This window comes from Corvus cornix, chromosome 2, assembly GCF_000738735.6.
Source record: "Corvus cornix cornix isolate S_Up_H32 chromosome 2, ASM73873v5, whole genome shotgun sequence".
Classification (NCBI taxonomy): domain Eukaryota; kingdom Metazoa; phylum Chordata; class Aves; order Passeriformes; family Corvidae; genus Corvus; species Corvus cornix.
Window position 1 is genome coordinate 126,512,905 of NC_046333.1, and position 26,963 is coordinate 126,539,867.

The following is a 26,963-nucleotide window of genomic DNA, read 5'->3' on the forward strand; positions in this document are numbered from 1 at the left end:
ATTTGTTAAAAAATGAAGCTGAGGATTTTTTTCACAGTTCAGATTAATTTAGGATCCAGCTAATAAGAAACCATCCCAAATCTCGACATTTTTGTGGCACTTTGAGCAGCTTGGTACTTTTCATTATATTGTTTGCTGGTTTAGTCTTATGTTCCTTTTTGTCAAACTGTTTGCATTATGGTAGTCTTTCATATGAAAAAAGGCTCATAATATCAGGTTAGGGCAATGTGGATTTAAGGGAATTTAAAGGAAAACCAACAGGAACATTTCTATTGAAGGTCTAGGAATAATTTGCACTAATGCAGTAAAATTTTCAATGTGTAGCTCAGGACTAAAAAAAAAGAGGCTGAAGTAAATTTACTTCTCAATTTAATGATGAGAAAGCAATATTCAAGAGAATGAAACAAATTACTTTTTCAGTTCATTATTACAAGTATATCTAAGGACTTAACATTATTGTTGTAACTCTCACTCAGCGGATTAGGGTGAGTATATTACCTTCGAAACCTCACTAACAGAAGTGAGATTCTTTGTACATGCTTCTTCCATTCCAGACTTCTTTTTTTCTTATTCCTCTCCAAAGGGTTAAGCTCAGAAGGACCATACATCCTGGCAGATTTCTGTTTCTTTCCCTTTCTGTCTCAATAGATGATTGAGAGAGAGCTGCTCTTGAGTCAGGTTTCTCCAGCAGACATGAGACCAGGGCAGCTGTTAGTAACCAGACTGTGATGCATATACTTTTTTTATTATTATTCCTTTATTTTAAATAAATTTTTTATCCTGAAACAAATCTCTTTGTCTTCAGATGACAAATAATATCTTCTATCTAGCAAGCTGAGCCCTCATCATCTTTAAAGATGCACAGTGGGTAGGGTGAGTTTAACTCACTCTTCATACATATTTAATTTTAATCTTCATTAATTTTCTATAGATAGGGAAGAAAAAGTGAAAACCCCTTTTAAAACAGAAATTTTTGAATTTGCTTGTCATTTTTGTGGAAGAATAAAATGAAAAGAAGAATTAAAATGCTTATGGGGAATGTTCATTCGAATTACTTATATACTGGAAGAAATCAAAGCTAAGGATAATATCTGATGCAAAAGGAATGAGACAAAGTAGCAGGTTTTGGCACTTAAAAAGACTTTTCAATTTACTTAATAAAAACCAGAATAAACTGGTTGTTGCCAAAGAGGGTTTATACAACTCCTTTGAAAACAGCATTGAAAAATTGTCACTTGGACAAAGCTTCAAAGCACAACATCCTTTCTGCTGCAACACACACCTGTGCCCCATTTTTTCCTACCAAACCCAGGAGGAGACCTGAAAATCACATTAATCTCATTTCTGTCAGCTAAAGGTATTATGTGAAGATACAGGAGGAATTTTATCTGAAGGATACCACAGCTTCTGCGCTAAAGAAAACGTTCGCCAAAAGCCTTGCAAGCCCTATTATTTTCCAGTTTCTGTTTTGGAAATGTTGACTTGAATATAAAAATTTAAACTTTCTCAAACAAATTCTCTTAAAAAAATCTACTTATATTTTCATAAGTAATGTCCTGGTCTAATTTGTTTGAAGTGTTTTCCCTGTGTACTCCTTGTTTTAGATGAACAATCAAAAGACCTGTCACGTATTTTTAGCTTCATTCTTTTTCATTCTAGCCAAGTTCATCTCTATGACACAAAACTGTTGAACAAAGAAGCATCATTTTCAAATATTCACAAGGGACGGAAATGTTGCTTTCCTTGTGCGGGCTTCTTTTTTGGTTTTGTTTTTGGATTTTTTGATGTTTGCTGTAAAGCTATAATCTCTCCTGCTTTGTAGGGTGTGTGTAATAAATGGGGTTTGAAATTCCTTAAACACTTTAGCTTCGCTTCAGCTATTAATCTCAGCAGCCATTTATTGGTTTGTATGCTGCAAAGCAATGGAGATTATCCTTTAATTAATTCCATTGAGGGGTTCAGCTGCCATCATCAACCACAATATGGTTTCATAAATTAATCTTGTTGGGGAAGTATAATGCAATCTATTATAACATTTATATTAAAATGCAAGTAATAATACTAGAAATCCTATGCAAGGAAAGGATACATATATCTGTGTATCTCCCAAATGCAGTAATTAGTATTATATTAGTATAATAATATCACAGTGATTAGCATATTACATTTTCATATTTCCAAACCATTTTAAATGTATTTTAGAATCCATCAGAAAATAAAAAGATAATGTTTTCTTAATTCCTATATAGATAACTGTCTTAAAAATGATGAAGTGACATCTTACATCTAGACATATTTAAAATATATCATGGATCTTTAGGGCTCTGCTTGAGACCTAACTTTCTTACCAATTTGTTTGTACTATTGTAGCATAATCAGTTATAAAAATGCATATCTGTGCATGTGAGCTTTTTGATATTATGAGTACATGAGGGAAAGCATGAAATATTGCCTAAAGTATTGCATAATGTTTTGATCTCAGGAAGCTGAAAATGCTTGGCATGGGTGCCTGTTCTGTAACAGGCCTGATAATGCTAGAAGACCTGTTACGTGGGATGTCTTCTCTAGCATGACACTAAATTGAGTTTAGCTGTTGCTTTGGTTCAAAACTAATCTGTGTGCTGATAGTGTTTGTTTCAACACAACATGTTTGACTCCCAGGACAATGCTGGGAAATTTACTTTAATGCTGTTAAGATTTCAGTCATACCTAAATTTTAATGGAGGTAGCAGAAACGAGTCGGGAAGTCAGATGGCTCTTTTACACTCACACAGGCTAAAGCCAGGAGCTGGGCAGATCTCAAATTTCAGATCAGTTCAAGCTGGCAAAATAAGGTATCATTATCAGTGCTGCTCTTTTCCCAAGAACTGCTTTCAGTAGGATTTCTTGCAGATTGGCAACTTTATCTGTGCTAAGAAATTAACCAGAGTGTGTGTTCTCTCTAAAAGTCTTCATCTAGCATTATTATTTAAGTTAATTAATTAAGTAGAATCCTCCACACAATCTGCAGAAATAGCTTTATTAATCCCCTGAGCACTGTAAGATACTGTGTAGCCTCTTTGTGGAGTCGGTGCAAATCCTAATATTTCACTGATCTGGGCAAGGAAATGCAGAGTTTTAAATGGAAAAGTCTTCTTTACTAATTATAACTTTTTGGTTATACAAGTCAGACATGATGAGCTATTTTTCATCTTAGTAGATAGACATTTCTGTGATTAACTAATTAGTAATTTGTGGTATGACTCCAATATATGTTTACTTCTGTCATCGTAGGTCCAGGGTATCGATCAAGTTGTTCAAGGACAGAAGCAGAGTTCTGTTTGTTGAAATTTCATTAAATGTTCTGCTTTGAGATTTTGTACTGGGTAACAATAGAAATTGCAACAGTTCAGTGTCCCATAGGAGCTCACATAATGCTGTATGGCCTAGAGGCTTAAATCATCACTCAGGGTTGGCATTAAAGCAGGCTCACACCAGCTACCCAGACTCTCCTTTGCTCTCTGTGTGTCCCTGATGTGGTTATGCTGTGAACAGTGGTGCACTATGGCAGCAAAGTCCTGTTCTAGTGGAAGCAGCCCAGCAAGAGCTGCCACTCAGGTAGGCCCAGGAACTGATACTACAGCTGTCATCACCCAGGCTGAATGTGCTCACTTAGCAGGAGATCCAGGGCATGAGATTGTTCCCAAGAGCAGCTCCATGGTTCCACTCCTTCACAGAATCAATTAGGTTGGAAAAGACCTCTGAGATCATCAAGTCCAACCTGTGATCTAACACCACAATGTCAACAAGACCATGGCACCCAGTGCCACATCCAGTCTTTCATCATCTTTCACCTCCTTGGACAGTCCATTCCCATGTCTAATCACCCTTTCTGTGAAAAAATTCCTCCTAATGTTCAACCTAAGCCTCTGCTGGTGCAGCTTAAGACTGTTTCCTCTTGTCACTAGTTGCCTTCCTCTGGTGGTTGGCATGATTTACTCCAGAAAAACATCATGTGCAGTGGAAACATTTCCATCAGGATGTGTTTAATGCTTGCAGATGAAATGACCATCTTAATTTTTTTAATAGACAAAATACAGTTTGTAATCTGTGGGTTTAAAAATGGGATTTATTTTTGGGTTTTGTTTCTTCTGTTTTGTTTCGGGTTTTTTTTATTTGTTTTTTTCCAGTGTCATTGCTCCTCTTAGACCTCTCACTTCATGAAAAGCAGTGATGTATTATACAAAAATGGTAATATCTACTTTAGAAATCGAAAATTGCTCTCAAAGCGTTGACTTTGTGATCATATTTCCATAATTTCTGTTTTACTCTTTGCAATAGCAGTTATAATTTTTTGACTCAGACTGCTCATATATTTTCAGTTAACATAGTATGGTGATATGTTGAACTGAAAAAACACTGGATCTACTGATAAATTCGATTTGTATTGAACCCTTAATGCTAATATGTGGAGCAGGTCAGAAGTGTTGTCAGATTATTGTAATGACTCACAATAGCTGTGGAGTCATAATAATATATATGTGTAAGTAGTTTACCATCTGCACTGTCTATTAATATTAATTCATCTGATGACTGGATGAGAAGCAAACCCAGTTCATTGAGTATGAGAAATTAGAAACATGGTTCAAAGCCTCCACAGTCAAATTGCCCAGGAAGAGACACGATACACCCAATTTATTAATGCTGGGTTTGTTACTTTCTTTAATTATTTAATAGAAAAACTTAGACTGTTTAATTATAGTGTACAGTTAGACTTTAGTGAACCTGTGCATTAGGGATTCTAGCCAATAAATAAAAAATAATTTCTTGTCTTATTTTTATTTGTAGAAATTTGTACATCTGAACAAAGAATAATCTTTTAAAACAAAAGCTATTGCCTTAGAGGTTCATATCCTTACCTGTGACGGACTCTATAGTAGCTTGTTATCATTCTCATGTTATAATATTGAGTGACTAATTAAATGAAAAATCTGATTGCTACCTGTAAGTCCCCATATAACGTTCTATAATATAGAATTCTATATAACAACAATTTATTTAAATCTTTAAAACAAGCTACAACTCACAGCTTAATTTTTAATTTAAGAACTTAAAAGGAAAAGAAACTTTTTCTTTGAGAACTGTTCAGTGACAAATTATGATAACTGGGAACATCATTACTGTCTGTATATCATTTTAAGTAGGTTCTTCACATGTGGGGGTAGGGCACAGTTTCCATTTTGCCTGTGAGTCAGTTTGCCTGCCTAGTTCTTTTTCATCTGTCTTGGACCAGCTCTTTAATAGGGCTAGCTAGAAATTGTCACTCATGTGACCATTCTCCCAGGGTTAAGCATGGGAGCAGTGGGAAGGATCCAGGAGTATCGCTCATCATGTGGTACCTGGCCTGTCACATCGCATTGGTGGCATTGACTCATTGAACCACTGGGGACAGCTGTCTTCTCCTGCTGTATTCAATGAACATGAGCAGCAGCATTGGGAATCTGGGTTGAGAGGCCAAAAAAATTTTTCAACCCCACAACACGACTGGAAAGGGTCATTTGTTTCCTCCTACAGAAGAAAATAGCCTTACACTGTATCTTTCTGAATATGCATTTTATAAAAACAGAAACGTGGAAAATGAGGAAAGTGGAGTTTGGGTGCATACCAAGGTACAGTGCTTACCCTTCATCCCTGAGATGGGTAGCAGGCAACTAGAGGATACTGATTTTGGTATGAAGTAGGGATACATGTGCCACACGGGCATGTGGCATGAGGCACTATGAGCAGAGTTACGGCTGATCATCAGCTCCATCCACTGTGTTTTTAAAAAGTTTTTATTTGGCTGATGCTTTAAATTTGTAAAATTTTCAACCAGTCAGTGTAGCATCACATTCATGGGCAAGGATTTATGAGGTTATACTTATCAGATAAGACTGAAGTTGAGGCATGCCCATAATTAGTCAAAGGCAGAGATGTTATGATATTTTTAAATGCTTTTTCCCTTTCTTAAATCATACTCCAGCAATGTGTTGGAACAAGCGATCTATGACAGACCAAAAAGAAAAAGAACAGAATATCTTAAGTGTTTATACATGGTCTTTCCTACCAGTCTGAGTTGTGTGATTCTTCTTTTTATGCTTCTTCTAGGCATTCTTTGACTGTTCTGTTACTATATCCCCTTCATTTTTTCTCATTTTCATCAAATTAAACCATTATGCCTTAAGAACCAAGCTGCAAGTAAAAAGTCTGCTCCTTGTCCTCTCATTCCTTTTGCCTTGTCTTCCACCACAGACAGCAGATCCAGCACAATAAGTCACTTTGCTTTTAAATTTTACTCTTCCACTGCACTGCCCCCCATCACCCCAAAACAAACCCAACAACAACCACAACACTCCCCCCCTCTCCCTCCAATTCTCAGTAAAAGGGCATGCTGTGGAGTAATTATAGAAGTTAAAGACAGTTAAGAAATTTTTTAATACAGTAAGAATTATGGCTTGAATTGTATGCCTGTGGAAAATATAGGTGAATGTGTTAATAGTAAGATTACTTGTAAAAACTGTGTATCAAACTAAGATGACTAAAAGCAGAGAACCTCAGCAGTATGGAGTACTTTTTGAAGAACACCAAATTATAGGACAAGCTGGGTAAACATGGATTTCAGAGTACAGAAGCAGCTAGCTTTAAGCCCAGAAGAAAATTCAGAAGTATTTTTTTTATCTTTTGCTATCCAAGAGTTGTTTTTAAAATAATTCTTGAATTGGGATGAAGTAAGTTCTTGTAAGCAGTCCCCTTTCTTCAGAAGGCAATTAGTGGTAAGTTTTGAGATCAGTCCTGTTACTATTTCCATTTGTAGAGTTTGACACAGGACAAAGAGCTCTGAGTCTGAGTAGAGCACGTACAGCCTTGCAGTTGCAAACTGGGGGTGAGAGAACAGCCTGACCAGCCGTGGAAGCATGATATGCTTAACATCTAGAATATCTTACCTTTGTAAAGCAGTGGGAATGGCCTTTGTGTTGGATCAGGTGAGGAAGTCCTGGTGCAGGGCAAAATTCAGGAGAGATGCTTATTCACTGCATTTTTCCTGGTCTAAAAGCCAATACACAAAATGCAATCAATAAAAGGGCTGATTAATTATGCCTGACAGGAGCACCATAAGGAAGGCCTGAGTACAGCACAGTTGTAGGCAGGACTGATTGCCAGCATTACATCTGGGGACGAATGAGGAAATGGGGACTAATGAGACCTCTACTAATGCCTCCTCCTGCCGCCTCCATTGCACTGCCCAGCCTCAGTGGAAATAGAATGTTAATTAGACAACTGAGGAGCTGATTGTGATCAAGGATATTGGAGCATTTTATCACACATTTACTACAACATAAACTACATTTCTCAGCATCATGGAAGATCAAGAGATATGAGAGCATGATGGACAGATGAAGTAATTGAAAAGCAGGGTGGTGTATCCACATGGACAAATTGTACAGTAAACGTAAAATTAAAGCATCCAGATTTCCTAGATAATGGGGTTAACTATGAAAATTTTTTTGTTTTCAAAAAGGTTTATGTTTTCAAACAGCATAATTATTGAAGTTCTGTTGAAATCAGTGTAATTATGTTGATTTACACAAGCACAAATTCAGACCTAAATAGACAAACAGGAAAAGAAAAGCACTTCCTCCCCTCTCCTCCAACATTTAATCTTCTTTGAAATGTGAAAGGGTACTCATGCAAAATAAAAGCAGATTTAGAAATAGTGAGAATATCTGAAAAAATAGTGGCCCTATGGATTTTTAATAATTATTTCTCCTTACTATTGCACTGTCTTAGATAAAATAGAAGAAAATTTCTACCTCCACAGAAAAGATTCAGTAGCTCTCTAGATGTTTAATTTTTAACAGATAGCAAGAAATCTGAAACAAGTAAAATCGAGAGCTCTGCAAAATACGTTTCTGATGGTATGATGTTCTGTTTTCTGGACTACACCATTTCTCTTTATTTCTTTGTAGGTGATGCTCTCTGTGAATACTTCTGGTTTGGGCCATGATAAGAGTAAAAGCAGATGCAGGAAGTCTGTATGATATAAGTAATGATTCTGCTTGACAAAATACTTTTGACATTTTAAGAGGGTTACTGTTGAGCAATTTTCTCTGGTTTGTTGCTCTCCCATGAAAGAGGTAATTTAGTCCAGTTAAAAGCCAGCTTTCTCATTGGCTCTGAAAAAAAGTAGTGCTTTGTATGCAGTCCATATCCACAGCTTGCCTAGGAGCTGGCATTATTAACCAAACTCTAGTCCACTCTTTTTCAGGCATGGAAAAGTGCTGGTGGAATATTTTCTAGCACCTATGTCTCCTCCTATAGAAGCACACTCTAAATCCACTTGCAGAGAGTTAAAAAGCCATGGATATAAAAATCTGCATGTCAAATACTAACAATAATACTGTTGATTACATTTTTGCTTGCTGTTTGGTTTATCTGCTATATTTTTGAAAGTCACTACAGGAAAAAACAAACAAACAAAACCCATGCCAGAAGATCTATGGAAGGTATCCTGGTACAAGCTGGAGTAGAGTTAATTTTCTTCTTAGTAGCTGGTACAGTGCTGTGTTTTGGATTTAGGGTGAGAATAATGTTGATAACACACTGATGTTTCGGTTGTTGCTGAGCGGTACTTACACTAGGTCAAGGACTTTCCAGTGTCTCATGCTCTGTCAGTGAGGAGGAGTATCCAAAATTAGAAGGGGGCACAACCAAGACAGCTGACCCAAGCTAGCCAAAGAGATATTTCATACCACAAAGCATCAGGCTCAGTATATAAACCATGGGTTGGGTGGAAGGAGATTGTTCTCTGCTTGGAGGCTGGGCACTGGTCAGCAGGTGGTGAGCATTTGTGTTGTGCAACGCTTGTTTTTCTTGGGTTTTGTCTCACGCCCTCTCCTTTTAATTACCATTATTATTATTATTATTATTATTTATTATTCTACTTTGTTCAAATTATTAAGTACTCTTATCTTAACCCATGAGTTTTACTTCTTTTTTGATTCTCCCCATCCCACTAGGAATGGGGGAAGTGAGTGAGCAGCTACATGGTACTTAGTTGCCAGCTGAGCTTAAACCGTGACAGAAGGAAAAAAAAAGAAGTTTAGGTATCAACTATTTCAGCTAAGCAGCTAGAGGGAAACTTATCAGTTTCATTACTGTTTTCTGGACCCCCTCCAGCATCTCAATGTCTTTTTGTAGTGAGGCGTCTGGAACTGGACAAAATACTCAAAGTGTGGCCTCACCAGTGCCCAGTACAGGGGGACAACCACTGCCCTGGTCCTGCTGGCCACACTGTTGCTGATACAAGCCAGGATGTCGTTGGCCTTCTTGGCCATGTGGGCACACCCTGGCTCATGCTCAGCTGCTGTTGACCAGCACCAGGTCCTTTTCCTCCAGGCAGCTTTCTGGAAAGTCTTCCCTAACCCTGTAGTGCTGCATGGAGTCATTGTGTTCCAAGTGCAGACCTGGAACTTTGGCTTGTTGAACCTCATGTGATTGATTGGCCTCAGCTCGTTGATCCAGCCTATGCAGATCCCTCTGCCAAACTGTATGATCCTCCAGCAGTGCAACACTTCCACTAAATCTGCAAGCTGACTGAGGGTGATCTCAATCTCCTCATCCAGGTCATCAATAAAGATATTAAATAAAATCTGAGCCTTGTGACTGGCCGCCAGCCAGTCAGCACCAATACCTGGGACTGTCCATCCAGCCATTTTTTTACCCAGGAAAGGGTGCACCTGTCCAAGCCATGAGCAAATATAGCCCTTCCTTAAAGAGGAAAAATCAAGAGAAGGGCCTGGTATCTCTACCATATGCAGGAATATGGAAAATACAGCATAGAGAATTTAGCACAGCCTAGTTCAGGTCTGCAAGAGAGATTTTAACGGACAGAAATGATATTTATATCATTATATAAATGTTGTATTATAACAATCCAATTACTGTGTTTTATCTTTTATCCTTATCTCTTCTTAAAATAGACCTTTTATTTTAACAATTAATGTATTATTTTGGTTTGGCTTGATTCTTCAGGAAATAACAATTCCATCCTCTGTCGATATATCTGTAAGACTTAGTCTACTTTCCATCCTTCATTTTTATACTCAGATTATCAGGTTGCATTGCTGCTTTGCCACTGAACTTCATTCAGGATCTCTGAGCATCCATCTGAGCACTACTGAGCACTACTAAGGTCACAGGGCTTATATAATGAAAAGACTGTTAGCTGAGGTGCTTATTTTGAGAGATTTTGCCTCATTGACTGGTGTTAAGATAGCCTAAACCCTACCCGTTAAAATAGATTTTTTTACCTCTTTATTAGTGCAACTTAGTGCCATATCTTTTATACTTTGTGGGTGAGAAAGTAAAGTGGGTGTGATATTTCCATGTATCCTAACCATTTCAGTTGTGCTACTGAAAAAAAAGGATATTCTTGTGGGTGTTGGGAAAAATGGCTGTACAAACAAATGAAAAAGAATCTATTTAGATTTTGTTCCCTTGCTTTTTTGCAAATCTCATTTCCCTAGACTGTGTTACATCTCTGGCTAGTGGATATTTTATTGTCATTTATGATCCTAATTTACAAAAATGGAAATTGTTTCATGTCCAAAGCCATCGTTTTGTAATAAGTATATATATTTGAATAGAGCTTTGTTTTGTTTTCTTCAACCAGAAAATTTTCCTTAAAATTAAATTTGACTATGAGTTTATCGGGCTTTTGTTTTCCTTGAAGTATTTTCAACTAACGTGTTATTTAAACTCTGACATATGCTAAGAATACTTAAGTTTCCAGTTTATTTACAAAATGTCTGTGGGTTACAAGTGTCTCCCAGCACATCTGCTGTTTGGGAAACAGCACATAGAGGATAGATTTGCCCTAATCTGCAGTCAGCTCTTGACTGTTGGATGAGTGTCTCAGAAGAGTAAGCTATCTAGGGTGCCTGTGATACAAATGCGTGTCACTTACTATCTAACGGTGCCATCAAATTAAGTAAGTTTCATTTAAAGCTTCAGCTATTAAGATTTCAGTTAAAGGATGCTTGATTTTAATCAAGTAGTTGATCATATATTGTGAGGAAATACCTTATTTTTCTTTTTTTCTTTTTTTTAATATTTTGTTAATCATGGTAGAGAAAAAATCCAGAATGTTAAAAAAGACTGCATTTGGCAATGTTAGTGGACATAATGGAGTATACTATAAGTCACAAGTTTCAGTGGACTACACGGGAGACTATGGCATTCCAACTAAAAATGTACAAGGAAAATGATAGGTAAGGCAGAACATCTTTAAGTGAGCTCATTTGCCTTTGCTCTTGAGAATTTTCAGTACTGTCTTTGTTTCAGCTGAATGGGACTTTATTATTTTAATTAGCTTAATGTCTTTGGCAGAGAGCTACTTTTGGAACAATACGGGAATAGGATGGGGATAAAATATAAGGAAATAGCACCTCAGCATCACTGAATTAGCCCATCTGTAGAAATAATTGCTGATGTTAGGTATGCTTGACAGAAAGCTTGCAGCAGCACTGCTGTGTTAGTTATCAGCCTAGATCTATATTCAGTGCATCTCTAGCATGATAAATAATTCCTTTTGAAAGAGAAAAGCCTGGATTTTTTAAGAAAATCACTTATAAGCAATGGAAGTATCAAGCAGGATAATTGCAAGAAAGATTTAAAATGAGCATAAAACGACTGTGGCAAGTTGCTTTCATTTTACTGGTAATGCCTTACTTAGAAAGTGGAGAATAACTGTTCTTTGTAATGCACTCAAAGAACTTTTTCTCTAATATATTAGACATATTAGCTCTAATTATTAGTCTCATCTAGATAGAGATTCTCTGCTATGTCTTCTTGAAAAGCTCATGTAGAGCCGTTTTGCACTTCAAATAAATCTAGTATTTCCTGTACTGCAGGAGTCAAGGGTCTATCATGTGATGGAGCAGACTCTCTAAAGCAGTCTCCCCTGTAGATCAGCTAGAATAATGCCTCTTCTTTGGCCTATATGCAGACTTACAAAGAAAACACTGTAATTTCTCCTGGAAAAGTGAGCAGACCCCATGGCAAGGCAGAGGGGCAGAAGCTTTGCTTCATTTGGTACTCATGGCTGGTGCTGGGCTGATGTTGCTCATAGCCTAAAGCTTTCTGCTGGGATTCAGATGGAAGTAAATGACTGCTGTGATCTTCTGTAAGACTTGCATCGGTCTTCTTGATGGGAAGGAGAAAGAAAAGTAGAAGGTATATTGCACTGTTAGGAAACAATTTTTAAACACACACTGACCTGCAGTTTTGTGTTTTTCACCCTAAAGTTACTGGATAATTCAATTCCAAGCATCATGACTTTTTGGTCAGTGGAGTAAAACTTCCTAAAAACATGTTTTGGAAAATGATTGCTCTCCTTTTAATTTTTCAGCACTTAATTTGATTTGTAATCTTTATTTAAAGAACAATAAAGATGAGAGTCTTTATGTATTGAAAACCCCATAAATTTGTGGTGAAAATCATTTTAGGAAAAAGAAGCTATACAGTGAGCTATTAAACTGATTTTCAGTAGGATTCAGCCTGTGAAATCTTCACATTTACACAAACAACATTGGTAAGAGCGTAAAGAAAAAAACATTTTATACTGTGCCATGTTATGCACCTAATAAAAAAACCCTACAAATATTTGGAAGTTTATGCAAGGTTGTATAATTAACCTTTTTTTGCTTTTAGTCTTCCTTCATACTCCTTATGTTTCTGTGAACCATTACATTTGTGCCAACAGTGGGGACGATAGTTACACTGTATTTGAAATCAGAAAAAGAAGTTGGATAAAATGTAGATGGTGTCTCAATACTAGTCAATTGAAGTGCTCTTCCAGCCAAATGTTACTTTTCTTTTATTCAGTAGAATCATGTTTAAGATATGAAAGTATTGCTGTACATAAACATGTGCCATTTTTCAACCATCTTTGTCTCAATTATTACATTAGGTATTTTACCCTTCTAGTTTTAAAATCCTTAAACATTGTTAACTTTTCATGGTGGGATATTTCATATATAAGAACCAGAGCACCATCCCAAAGATCATCTTTCTTTTTCTGTGCTGTCCATTTACATTTCTGGGGGTCTGATTTTAGTTTTACTTCTGTTTTTCTCCACTGATTTCATTGAGATCACTATTTCTTCTACATGGAGAGTACAAAAATATTTAAATATGATAAATAACAGTAGAATCAGACTAAATTAAAGCCTATCTTTTAATATTTGTACAAATGAAGGTACTATTCTTTTCCTTGTCATTATCATGCTCCATACACTGTGGAGTTCCTCAGTACTTTCTAAAACTCAACATTTTAAATGTGGCTTGATTTCTGATTATATGAACTCCCCCTTGCCTTTTTCTCTTCCATCATAGATTCAACTTGGGCCAACCTGTAAGAGGTTTATTACACTCATGAAAATGAAGCACCATTACCTCCTTATACTAGAATTTATGTGCAAGAATTAAAAGAAATGTTTGGAGGGCTATTTAAAATAGATATAAATATATCTGCCTTGATTAAAGAGAAGTAATTTAATTTAACAGAAACTGTTAAATAAACAGCATGTTGTATTAGGTGGCAGAGTTCTGATGCCAATGAGTGAGGTTGCCAGAAGCTTTCAATCATAAGTATCTGTTTTCAGTTGCTGATAGCACTGCCAAATATAAACCATTGTGGCTCTAATACTCTCTGCTGAATATATCCCTCAGATATTTTGTTAAAATTTTGGTTAAAATAAACTCTTTCTCAAGAAAGCTTAAGAATACAAATTCTGTTCTCCCCACCATTCCCCCAGCCCCTACCTCTTCCCTCTGTGTTGCATCCTCCTGCCATGTAGGAGAGATGAAGGGGAGAAGGGGGAGAAAAGAAATGGCTGGACAGGACAGGAGCAAGAGGAACTGTGATAAAGAAAAACATTGAGGAGAAGGAAATAGATAGAAATGAAATAAATATTCACAAAGTAGATAGAACAGATTGAATAGGAGCAGGGGAGGAATAGTGGCAGTTATTTTAGGGAGATGAATATGGCCTTGTGCGGCATAAGAGAGAGGAGCAAAGGTATGGGTAGGAAAAAGCAGACAGGAGTCAGCAGAGGGAATTTCAATTTAGGAGCTACATTGGGAGAGGAACTACATAGGAAGTCAGGCTAAAGGAAAGATTGACAGGGACCTTGGTGCAGAATGTTTAAAAACCACTAAACATTTTTTTTTCCTTAAGATATCAAAATTAATTACATTATTCATGTGTATCTACTTTCCCTTATTTATAAAATAGCAGAGAAATTTAAGTATGCCTTCATTCCCTGAAGGATAGGACCAGCTGGAGGCTAACAATGTTATGAGTATTGTCACTGGTTTAGCATGAACATCCTTGCTGAGAGCACAAAGGGGTCGTCTTCTTTCAACAGTGCTATATGGTTAATTGTTTTCTGTAAAGCCTTATTATTGCACTGCCTCTGAACTGTGCCAAAAGAACCCTAAGGCTGCAACTGAAGGACACAGAAATTATGTAACACCTGAAAATTAAGCTTACTCAGGCAACCTGAATTATCACTCCAGGCATGTGTTTATTTTGATCCAGTCCTTCACTCTACCACAACCACCACCACCACATGCTATTTTCTATCTCTCATCTTGATTCACCCCTGGATCTTTACAGGGCAAAAGGTTTTCTCCTCTGCCCTTGTCACATCCTTTGTTGGGACTGGAAACTCAGGTCTGCTTTGTGGTGGTGGGGATTAAAGACTTCCAACTGGTTTTCAGTAACTGGTTTTCGCAGCGAGCCTTTTTCTTGCTCACATCTGAAGATCTGTGTGTGAAAATACAATTATATGCCTACCTTGTTGCTTAATGAGTTTTGATAAATGTCATTGATCAAGTACAGCATTATGCTTTGTTTTCTGCCTCAGATTTATTTTTTTTTAAATATTATTTTATAAGGCACTAGCAGAGAAATTTAGTGATAAACAATTCTGTATCTCTATTACTGTGCAACTAAGGTACTACAAAGAAGGATTATATTCAGTTATATACATGTAGTGTAAATAGAGAACTACCCAGATTATGAGCATTTCACTGACTTCATAAAAGACTTTAAAATTACCAAAGCACTGAAAACACATTATACTAACATGTTTTGAGCTCTGTTGTTAGAGATCCGGGCCATCCTCAACAATGGAAGACGATTGTTGTTCATTATGTAACGGCACCTGCTGGTCCATTTCTGTTGGGAAGGAGAGGAGGAAGAGACATGTAGTGGAAAGCATAATGTGTGTGATGCTATGGGAAATCTCTCCCAGACAGCTGTGTTTCTGCACAGGAAATTTTTGTGAAGATCATGCCAAGATCTTATGTGTTAGGTTACTTTTAGCTGAATAAGTCTTAAGCCCTCTTCTAGAAGGCATCAACACACAGGCACTGGAATATGTCCCCGAGTGCTCCATTGCACGTTGGTGGGAAAGTTATTTTGCAAAAATGTCTACTCAAAAATGTCTAACTCAAAGTTAAACCATTGCAGTCTTAGCAGGGATTGTAATGCTGTCTGTTCCCACCTGCAGCAAGTATTTAATTGAAAATAATTTGCTCTATGATGATAAAACCATCATCGCACAATGAAACCCTTTGTAGAAATCAGTGTCCTTACCAAAAGTCAAGTAAATCAACATTTTTAGCAAAATCAGCATATATATTACAGCCATCCACATTAACAAAATTAAGGTTATATGAGTTTATAGTAAAGTAACCCTTCTGATAGCTTGTTACGTAGTAAAATTGTTGTGGCTGTGACAATGAAAGAATACAAAACTGACAACACTTCTTCCTACAAGCATCTTTAAATAGTTGCATTCTGTCTTCTTGACATCAACTTGTGTCATTCCTAGTTTTAATATGCATGCAAAAATAACATATTTTTCCTACCTCTCTAGTACAACTGTCTAAAACTCTGAAAATGAAAGTGACACTGGTATTATTTTCGAAGAGGTAAATTAAGATGAAGGACAAATATGTGTGAATTTAATACATCTCATATACCTGAGCATATGCTAAAATAACATGAAGTCATGTTAAATACCTTCAGTGTGGAACCAGATCAGAATTAATTCCCATTTATTGTATTAGTAACTGAGATTTTTAACATTTTATAGAAGGGCAGAATTTTTGAATAGTAGTAGCTTCCAAATTCTTTCTGTTGCAATGTTTAATTCATTTGAATTTGCTTTTTTATCGCCCGAGATGCATATTGTGTAAAGAATAAGGATAAGGAATGCCTAAGGAATCTCCTGCCTGGAGAGAGACAAGAGAGTCCATTGAATTCTTGAATAGCTCAGAAATACTATAAATTTATTATTTATATTTTTTAAATCTTTGGTATCAATGTGATTGCAAGTGCAGGTGAGTTGCAGATGTCTTTCCCCCACAGAGCTGATCATGCAGGACAAGTCCCAGGTGTTGACTTACCTCAAAAAGAGTGCTACAGATCTCTCCACAGCGAAATCTATAGTGACCTCCAAATAGATGCTGCATTTAGAGTCTTCTTGCACCCACTGATGGTAACACAGATTTGTTTCTCCATGAGAGGATGAAGCTCAGGTCACACCTGCCCAAAGACAGCAGGTTCCTGGGCATACTAATAAATTTAATCTCATTTGGCCCATTATAAAGGCACATTACAAGACTTTAATACTGAAGGTGTAGAACTAGGGAAAACTCTGAAGCTTATACTGAGGTTGTTAATGCACAATGACTGATCTAAATAGTATTTATACTGAAAGAGTTCACAGGCCTTTGGCCCCAAAACCTTCCTATTGTTTTTGATCCTTAACAGATGTATTCTTCATGTTCACACAAAAGAAAGCATCTCACACTGCAAGAGAAAGAAAAATCTTTTTTGCCAGGTGAGATCCGTTTAACAAAATATTAGATAAAGAATTTGCAAAGCTGCTGGTGAGGTGAAGAGTGACTCATTGAAGTGATAAAGAAACGACAAAATGAACAGGACAACCTAGCCAGTTTTAAAGAGGGTCCCCCAGGTTATTTCTCTGGAAGAAGAAAACTATCAGTTCTGAAAGCCTCATGAATCATAGAACTTAATATATATTCTATAGCATATTTTTGGATCATGCCATCTTTCATGAGGTGATCTGTAATTCAAGAAGGCAGTGCGTGATGATGTCAGATGTGGTTTTCCTGTGGCTCTTAGACAGACACATAGGTAGTGTATCTGAAAACAACCCCACCCTCTCTAGCTCAACGACAAATTGTACTGCCTTAGAACTCCTTTTCTGCTGTCTATGAGGGCTAAGAAGGAAAACCACAATGGATCATGTAGGAGGGGAGAAAGAATGAGCTCAGAAATGGGCAGGAATAATCAGGAGGAACAGAATTAAAATTAACATAACTGTCACCACTTGGACAATTATATGTCTCAAAACTATATTTCTCAAAGTAATTGGATATTTTTATACAATAATTTATATTCAATTTTTAAGAATTTTGCATAAAATGAGAAGCTTATTTTGGATGAGTGAAACCTGATTGTTTTGAAATAAATATTCAAGAGATACAGCTACTGCTCTAGGAAAAATCAGCTAGAGTGGGATATTTCTAAAGATTTAACAAAAAAGTTGGCGATAAAAAATAGGTTCTATCTCTGATTTCCCTAAATTTCTCTCAAAGAATAACATAAAAATTGCTGCAAGTAAAGAATGCTTCGTGTTTCTTGGAAGTCACCATCCATTTTCCGAGGGGGTCAGTATGGAAATTACAAATTGGAATTAGATGTGAAAGAAAAAGAAGAGACTCAAAGCCATAATATTAACATCCTCTCTTTTACAGAGCTGAGAGTGAATGAAATGTCCTTTTTAGCAAGCCAGGAAGAAACATTTGATATTTTGGGCATTGAACTCTTCAAATTCATGTATACCCACTAGCCAAGATGTTGCTTGCATACGACAGTCGTAAATGTGTAACTCACTTTGTTCTTAGCAAATTTCAATGCTTTTTTACTTTCTATAGTTGACATTTTTGCTTGAGAATTGGATAATAAATTTGAATCATATTTTACTGGTTTACTGGTTTTGTTTGGCAGGAAACATGGTAAAGGGGGTGACAAAGCAGAGTTATTTCAGTACAGTAGATCTGACAGTACAGAGCAGTTTGATTTCGTTATAGAGGGCACCTCTGAAATTTAATGAATTCTTCTCCATCTGATGTGTTCTGTCCAATCTTAAACTGATAACTGCAGAACACAATTTTCCTTCCCTTGGTGATGTGGAAATAAGCATATATAATCATCCATACAGTCAGTGATTGTGTACCCAAACCAAGTTTTCTGAAGCCTACTATGGATTCCTGTAATGGAGCAGTGGTCTCTCTGAGCCTTGCCAACTTTCTGAGACATAAACCAGAGTTCTAGCAAAGTCAACTGCGACTGATTGATAATGAGTGCCCCCAAGATTAGCTTTTGACCTGTTCCATGGCGCCAGTTTAAACTATTTTAAAAGGACCCCGCACCTTTATGGAAGACTTTTGGATGTGTCTTGTTTGTAATGAGCTCTGACTACACTTCTTCCTGGTGTTAATGCCAAATTTCATCTCACATTTGAACTAGAGAATTAACTGGGAAATGTCATAACTACTTGAAATATTTCTCTTTGTAGCAGAGATTTCTCCCAATGGGATTTTCATAAGCAGTTGAAGTCAATTAAATGCTTGGTATAAAAATAACAAAAAAATCTTTAAAAACAGTGTAAAGGTGTAAACTCACCTTCCACTGCTAGTAGGTAATGCCACTCAGTGGCAATTTCTTCCTCTGAGCCTCTGGGAGGGAGAAAACTAGCATCACTAAGCTGAATACCTTACCTAGATTTTTGCACATTTTGAGCTTCCTGTCAGCAGTCTGGATTTTTAATTTAAAAGACTTAATAGATGCTGAAAATTTTTTAAAAAGACCCAAGGATGACCCTTGCTCTGTGCTAAAATTCCTGGAGCTACCTGCTATAGGAATGATTTCGAATGTCCAGACCTACAGAGAGAGTAAGTAGCCTCTCTTCTGTTATGGCATCTCATTTTTTCATCACATGAATATGCATGCAGATAGAAGCAAAATTAACTATGTCATTAAAACAATTAATTGAGACTACATGCCAAAAAAAGAAAGTAACTCCATAGTGGTTACAGGGAGAAATAGGTCACTTTGGCCAGCAGGTTCAGTTTTCATTTCTGACCTAATTAAAAAATACTTTGCTGAGAATAACTGTAACTTGCAGATTAGCAATCCAGTATCATATATCTTTCAATTAATTATTTATGAAGGATATTTCTATTCTAGGTCATACAACATAGGATAAATCTCAGCTTCAGTGATGTGTTAATGAGCAATGCCAGAACATGTATTGATTCATTACTTTCATTTAATGACTTGGAAATGTTTAATATTCCTAAAGTATTAGGAATGCTCCACCATCCCTCCATACTCAAATTTCTAATATGTTTTAAGGAAAGGAGCTTGAAACTAGGGATCAATATTTTTATAAGATTTAATAAGAAGCTGAGTAACGTTTCAAGGTCAAATATGACTGATTAGATTATACAATGGAAAATGTTCTTTTTAATTTTATATTTACTTAACAAGAAATTACTTACACTGTATGGGTTATAACAAAAACATTTTAGGATTAAAACTGGCAGGTGTACAGTGGTGCTATTGTACAAATACTTTTGCATTTGTTGAATGTCTTGAGGGAATACCTTCTAACAGGATAACTGGAAAATGCTGACGTTAGAAATAAAATAATTTGATATTTACAGTAGCTTTATTTTTGCTCCCACTGTGTATAATTTTAGTGAGGGTGCTTAGTCATTAACATGTTAATAATATTTTTCCCATATACCCTTAGATATGCATTGTCTCCTCTTAAAATTATTGTATAATAATTTATATTATGTTGGCATAAAGCACCAATACTTAATAGAATTGTCTATTGACTTAGAGCAATGAACAATGACGGAATTTTATATTTCTAATAAAGATGAAGGAACAGTTTTAATGTGAGTGTGTTTTTCATCATCTTCTTAATTTCACTATTGAAGTGAACGGAAGAAAACCCCTATTTTATAAAACTGGATTGGTGGTACAAATTTTCAAGTGATTGTTTTCTAGAAGATCAGCAAAAATGTAATAAACAAAACACCATAAATTAAAGTACCCATATAATGGAATTTCTTGGACATATTTAGTGGACCAAAAATAAATTTGTAACAATTTTACAGCTTTTTCTGTTGACTGCCTAAAAAGTTTATCTTCTAATGGGTCTTTTGATCATTGTTCTTGTTACTGTTAGAATTTTTTTTTCTTTTCATTGCTTCTTGTGCCGAAACTTGCGAGTACAGTTTTGGCCTTGATGGAATTTTTTACAAACTTTCTTGGGTCTTCGTGTTCTGTAGGACCTGAGGAGTTGTATGGATTTTATTTTTAATCAACATAAGTAATAAATCAGGCTAATTTTGTTAAACCTAGAAGTGTAGAAGGTGAGGAAATAAGTCAAGAGCCAGCTGGAGTCACCTACCCCCGTCAGCCAGTTTTCCCTCAAGAGTGGGGCTGTCACAGGAATCTAGCCCTAAAATAGTGTTTGATATTGCCACACTGCTTTCACCAGAAATATTTTAAATGGCATGTATCACAAGCAAGAATGATTTCACAATCATAGATGTGCACCTAAATCTCACGTATCTCCAAATAACCTGTTTGAGTCAACGCTGAACAAAAAGTCTCTAACAGGACGAAAAGGTATCATGCCCAGCTGCAGAAGTCACTGCAGACCAAGTATTAACACCAGGACTGCAATTTGCACAGGAAAACTTGGTTTAGGATGGTGAAACCTTTGCAATAAATTAAGCAGTATTTATTTCTTTAGTACTGACAATCTTGCTAAAAGTTAATCAAGATGTTGTTCCTAGCTCTAGGAAATCTTCTTTCCTGAAACTTAGGTTTTAAAAGATGATTGTATTTGTCATTTTCTTATAATCACTGTCTCATATATATATGTGTATGTCTCCATTTGTATACACAATTTAAAATCAATCAGTTTATAACAGAATTTGATCTCGATTGTTACAGTTGTGGCTAAACACCCTTTTATTTAGTTTTGGGGTTTTTTAATTAAAATCAGCTATTATTAATTTAATTATTACAAAACCAGAATAAAATCAAGATGTTCAATCTCTCTATTTTCATAGCTTTAAGTAGAAAAACCCCTCAGAACTCATGATTATTTTCTCATAATTATAATGTATTTGTTTGGTGAAATTTTGCTATTTTTAAATTGGTTTGCATTTTTCTAGTAAATAAGATAAAATGTTTTTCATTTACATATATTCATTTGAAACTGAAGGACGAATAGAGGGGAAAAAATACAGGAAAGTTTGGGGAGTATTATGGTGCATACTTTTAAAAACAAACAACAATTCAAACAAACAAGCAAACAAAACCCCCAAACAAACCACAGTGGGAGAAAATGGAACCAATTTGCACCATTTGGTCTCTATTTCTAGAGACCGAGAAAAGAGCTCAGCAAATCACTTAATCCAAACTGTTTTTTGGAGCTTGGCTCAGGCTGCTCAGGGCTGTTCCAAGCTGCAGCTTGGAAAGCTCAGAGGATGGAGCCAGTAGAGCCTCCCAGCCCTGCCCTGCTGTGAGAAAGCCTTACCAGCTTCCCTGGCTTTGCTGTGGGAGAGGAGCATCTGGAAGATGGGAAGGACAACACTTCGTTACAGAGCTAAGATGTGTTGAAGGAGCCCTGAGTGCCATCTCAATTCAGTTCCTCACACATCATAGGGACAGATCCTGAAGGTGTTTTGGAGTGAAAATGCAGGACCCAATGGAAACAATTTTGTCTCAGAAGAAAAGGTTGACTTAAGCATTATACTACCACCTATAGTAATGGCAAATAGCTGTTTTCAAGGGCAATGTCTCCTGGTTTTCTCTAATAGAAACAATATAATTAATATGTAAAAGAATTATGTTCTGGACATCAAGACTAGACCTGCAAGACTTAATATGTTAGATTAAAAAGCTAATCAGGATGAAGTTTATGACCTGGTGACCACTTCATCACTGACTTATAAAGCACTTTCCATTGTACCTGCAATGTATATACCAAAATTCCACAGAATATTTGTGGTGGATTGATTTACAAAAATATCTGAAGTGATCAACTTTATGAAGCAAAGAGAAAACTTAGCAGGTTTGCTATCAATTAAAAGGACAAGCTCAGTTATGAAATCTTAATTCATTCTGTGAGTAGGAAAACTCTTTAGATTTTGCCCTTTCAGCATTATTTTAGCCATGCTTCTTTACTTCTTGTGCAATTATAAACAACATTTTATCAATAACATATAGATTCAGGTCATTAAGTTTTAATTAATAGCACAGACTTATTTGCAATGGTTGAATACCATCAAAGAGACTTATATCTACTGAACATGTATCAGACTCTCTAATTATTATTTTTGTGTAAAGAAATTTAGCACATTTAGGCAATACAATTTCACCATTATGTCATCTTTACAATATTATTTTAAAAATAGGAGTGGTCACCAATTAAAAAGTACTTGTTTATTGATAATTTTCATAGAAGTAGTGATGATACGTAACAGTATGACTTAAAAATAGCACAGCAATGAAGACCATTTACTTCAACAAGATCTAATTAATAAAAATAAGTCTGCAATAAAGGATCAAAGTAAGAATGCTTACCTGAAAGACAACAAATAGTTCCTGTGAATTTGCATAGAGTTACACTAAATTATACTATATTCACAGACCTATGAATCTGTGAGAAAGTTTGATTCCAAATCTACAAAAATATTTTTATATTCTGTAGGAGTTTTGTGCACAAAACTATATTCAGGTACTGAACTTTGAACACACTTTACTGATGAGTAGGATTGGTTTTGTGCTTAACTTTCAAGAGCACTCTAGTAGCTTTTTAGAATTTAGACACATGAATAAATACATTCAGAATTCAGCTGAAAAATTGCACAAACACAGCCTATAATTTTATATTAGTGCAGATTTTCAATCTTTGTGACTTAAATTTCTAGGCATGAGATAAAATGTTAAGAAGAAATCCATGTTAATTCTAGTGTGCCACTATACTCTTCTACATTTTGTTGGTAATGGCTGTTGTAAAAAATGTTTGCTCTCACTTAGAAAAATAGTGGAAGCTGCTTACTGCCCTGTGTATTAATAGAGAGGTAATAGTATAATTTTAGAGCTAGCTAAAAACCCAGTAAAAATCACCTTTATTTTGTCACTCTTTTCCTTTTCTAGTGTGATCTTGTGTTGAGAATTAAGTAGTCTGTTAAATTTATTAGAAATCTGTTTATAAGGAAACAAGACTTTATAAAATACATGACTTAATTTGGCAGCAATTAATATTTTTTAGCTTTATGTAGGGTAAGATCAGTATTTCAATAAACTGATTTATTTAATAGCTCAGTTCTAAAGTAGTTTAAAGTAGGAGGAAAGTAGAGAAAGGAAGTAAAAGTAGAAGTTTAAAGTAGAGAAAGGAAAATGTCAACCATGGAAATGAATATGGTTTTGTTTTGATCTTGAAATCATTTATGGAAATTCAGACCCAGACAGGGAGTGTACTTGTCCTTTTATAATTATGTTCCCAGCATCACAACATACTATTGCCTTCATCATAATCTGAGCTCTTATTACGGTTATACTTGAAAAATATTGGATTCAATGAATAGGAATTCAAAACTTGAAGCTCTTTGAGATTTCTTGGACATTGAAATGCACTCTGCAGGAAAAAACACCACCTTTTCTAGAAAGAAGTTTCTTGCCATTTAAATGATACTGTAAAATATAAAAGGAACAATACCTGAAACAATTTTCTTAGGTTTAAGATACTTCAGGTTCTGTTCTTATATTTTAGAAACAGCAGTTGTGTCATTTTTTATTATTGGTTGTTTACAGTTCCAGTTCCTCAGGCTTCAGGGTCTGTTGCCATAACTTTCACAAGTATTTTGCCAAGAGACTTAGCATAAGATATGAGGCCTTGTTATCCAAGAATAAGTCATAGCTTTGGCTTGTTCTTGGAGGAAATGAATGGTGGTTAAATAAAGGAAAGGACATGAACTGGATCCCGATGGCCAATGCTTTCTTGATGTCTAAGGCTGGGTCTAAGTATGAAATGTGAGAACAGCTCAGGGCCCCTGTGAGGCTTGGCTCTGTACAGGCACCCTCTGGTGCACCTGTGTGTCAAAAGAAAACTGCGCGTTGGGCTACATGCACTGAGCCATTTCACAGTCTGTCAGCTCTGGGAGCAGAACATTTGCAATTCAGCCAGTGCTGAAGGTCCACAGCTTACCAAGCAGACATGGACTAAGTGATTGAGGTGAGGTCTGTTGCACAAAACTTTAACAGGCTGAGTAAATGTTCCCTAGGCAGTGTTTGGGAAGAGTTAAACAGGTCTGAATTCAGCCAAAGAGGTCGTTAAGAGCAGCAGACTCTAGCCAGTATAGGACACTGGATGTTAATGATGGAGAGCTGCAGGTTTCACAGCTTCCCCTGGTTAGGTGTCTCAAAGAAAGGCATGAAAAAAATCATCCAAGAGAAATGCTCCCTGTTTTGTGGGGCTTCCCACTGGGACAGATGCCAAGAGAGAAGAATATGTCTTACTACTCATTTCTCTCCTAGGCCTCATTCAGAATTTTCAGTAGGTACTCTCTGAATTCAGAAACTGCAGCTGAGAAAAAGTACAGCTATTGCATTTTATTAAATAACTTTTGACACAAAGTAATGAACTACAATTACAGAATAGAATAAAATAGAATTAAATGAAATAGCAGAGCATAGCTCAAGTTGGAAGGACATCGAAAGACCACCTGACCCACACTTTCACAGGAAAGGTGGTCTAGATATTGGCCCAGTACTGGCAGGGGATTCATACTTACCTCATCCTATCTAAGGACACTGGCCATATGTGCTTGGGAAAAAATAATTATGCCCATATTGCTATTGCTGGTTTTTTTTATTGTTGAGGAATTTCATTCCTCTGTCTTTTAAAACACACAATTTGCTTTTGATGGCATTTCTGGGAATCAGGGGAAGTGTGCTTTTTGGCTACAGGTATGTAGGATATTAGGTATGTGGGATGAAGGCTGTAGGCATTTCTGGTGGTTTTGATGTTGAAACTAGATCTAATTTCAGTTCTTGTGTAACTGAGAAGCAGCACTTGAGGTTTGATGACCGCTCTGAGTACAGATCCCCATATTCAATCACACCCATATTTAGATTACAGTTGTTCAAAGACTTAATTTTTAAAGGTACTTAGACAAAAGTGAGACTAATAGCTAAATGCTTAAACTATCTGATTATATTACATTTGTAATTCCCACATGTTCAATCCATGTCAGTTGCCCCTTATGTGCTGGTATGTATCTGATTTCATCTGGGGGCGCTTGGATAACTATTGTCTGACTGTACATGTCCTTTTTTTCTTTGGTGTTTTACCTCAGTTTAAGAAATTGTTCTGATGTGGGGTGTCAAGAAACTTTGAAGAGCCAGGCTGCACATAAGGAGAGCTGCTTTCAAAACCCTACCACAGCTGGAAGTTCAGTTTCATTTTGAATTGAGAAATTCTAACTTTCTTTATAAACATGCTAGGCATTTGTTGTCAATATTATCTTGTGTTAGTGTCCCACAAGTGCATTATATGTTAGCCTGGTATTCTGTGACTTGAAAGTATGTAAGCTGCAATAGCCCTCTCCCTAAGCATGGGAGATTCTAAGCATGAGATACTACTCTGCATATGCAAAAAGAAAACCCAACCTGCTGATCTTTCAAGTAATATGATAATATGTTCCAGATAGAGAAGGCAAGATTAACACTTAGAAAGAAATTCAACAGTATTTTAAATTAATAGAAATACAATCTCCAGGCTTTAATATTTAATGCATAACAACATTCTCCACTGGTAATACAGCAGTGATAATGAACTGCTATAACAAATATATAATTTTTCCTCCTACTGATAAACCTTTACAAGAAAGGTTGCAATCTCTCTGCCTCTTATTTGCTCTTGCTTTTGTAGCATGTCATGTAGTATGTATAAACTCTATTTACAGACATAATTTGCTATGAAATTTCTCGCAATGTAAAAGGTTACTTATTCACGGAAAGTCAAGCATTAAGGCAGAAAATGCCTGTTTGAATGAGATTTTTTTTTGTTATTTTTTTGTATAGTGTCATATTCTCTGCAGTACAGGAGGAAGTAAACGGTGTTAGAAGCAGTAAAACTCATTTATTATTATTGCTGTAATACTGACCTTGGCATTTTGTGAAGGAGCCCCCCATTTAAAATAAAAAAGAAAAAAGAAGAAAGTGAATGTACTGTTCAGATTAGAAAACAAATGCTTAAGAGATACTTAGGGACTAGTAAAGAGGATTCTTAATTTCCTGTGTTTTTCTGTCCTCTAAATGGAGTTTTGAAGTATAACATTGTACAAACCACTGGGAATTTCAGAGCCATAGAACTCTCTACCTTGTTTCAGGCAGTAGAAATAAACATTGGTGATATTACAGAAAAAATGTTAAAACCACAAGCTCTCATATTAAAGTTGCAAACCATTATATGACATATCAATATGTAAGAAAACAAGAAAAATAGAAAATAATTTTTTAAAAAACCCACACTTATAATACCCTAAATACAACACTGCACAGCAAAATATGCCCAAAACTGAAACACACTCATCTTCCAAGGAAGTACACTGTGTTTTCCTACTACTTGTAACTCTTTGAAAAGGCTGGATGTAGTCCCATATGGTCAGTTGTGCTAACATCATGGGTTTATCTCAAATGACTCAGAGGACTTACGTCAACAAGAAAAAAATGAAGACCATGTAAG

The 26,963-nt window shown here is 36.1% G+C and overlaps 1 protein-coding gene across 2 annotated transcripts in view; it reads left to right on the top strand.

The window, feature by feature from the left end:
- Positions 1-26,963, top strand: part of RALYL (RALY RNA binding protein like) — a 387,237-nt gene that overhangs the window by 30,899 nt on the left and 329,375 nt on the right. The gene's annotated exons all lie outside the window — the stretch shown is intronic.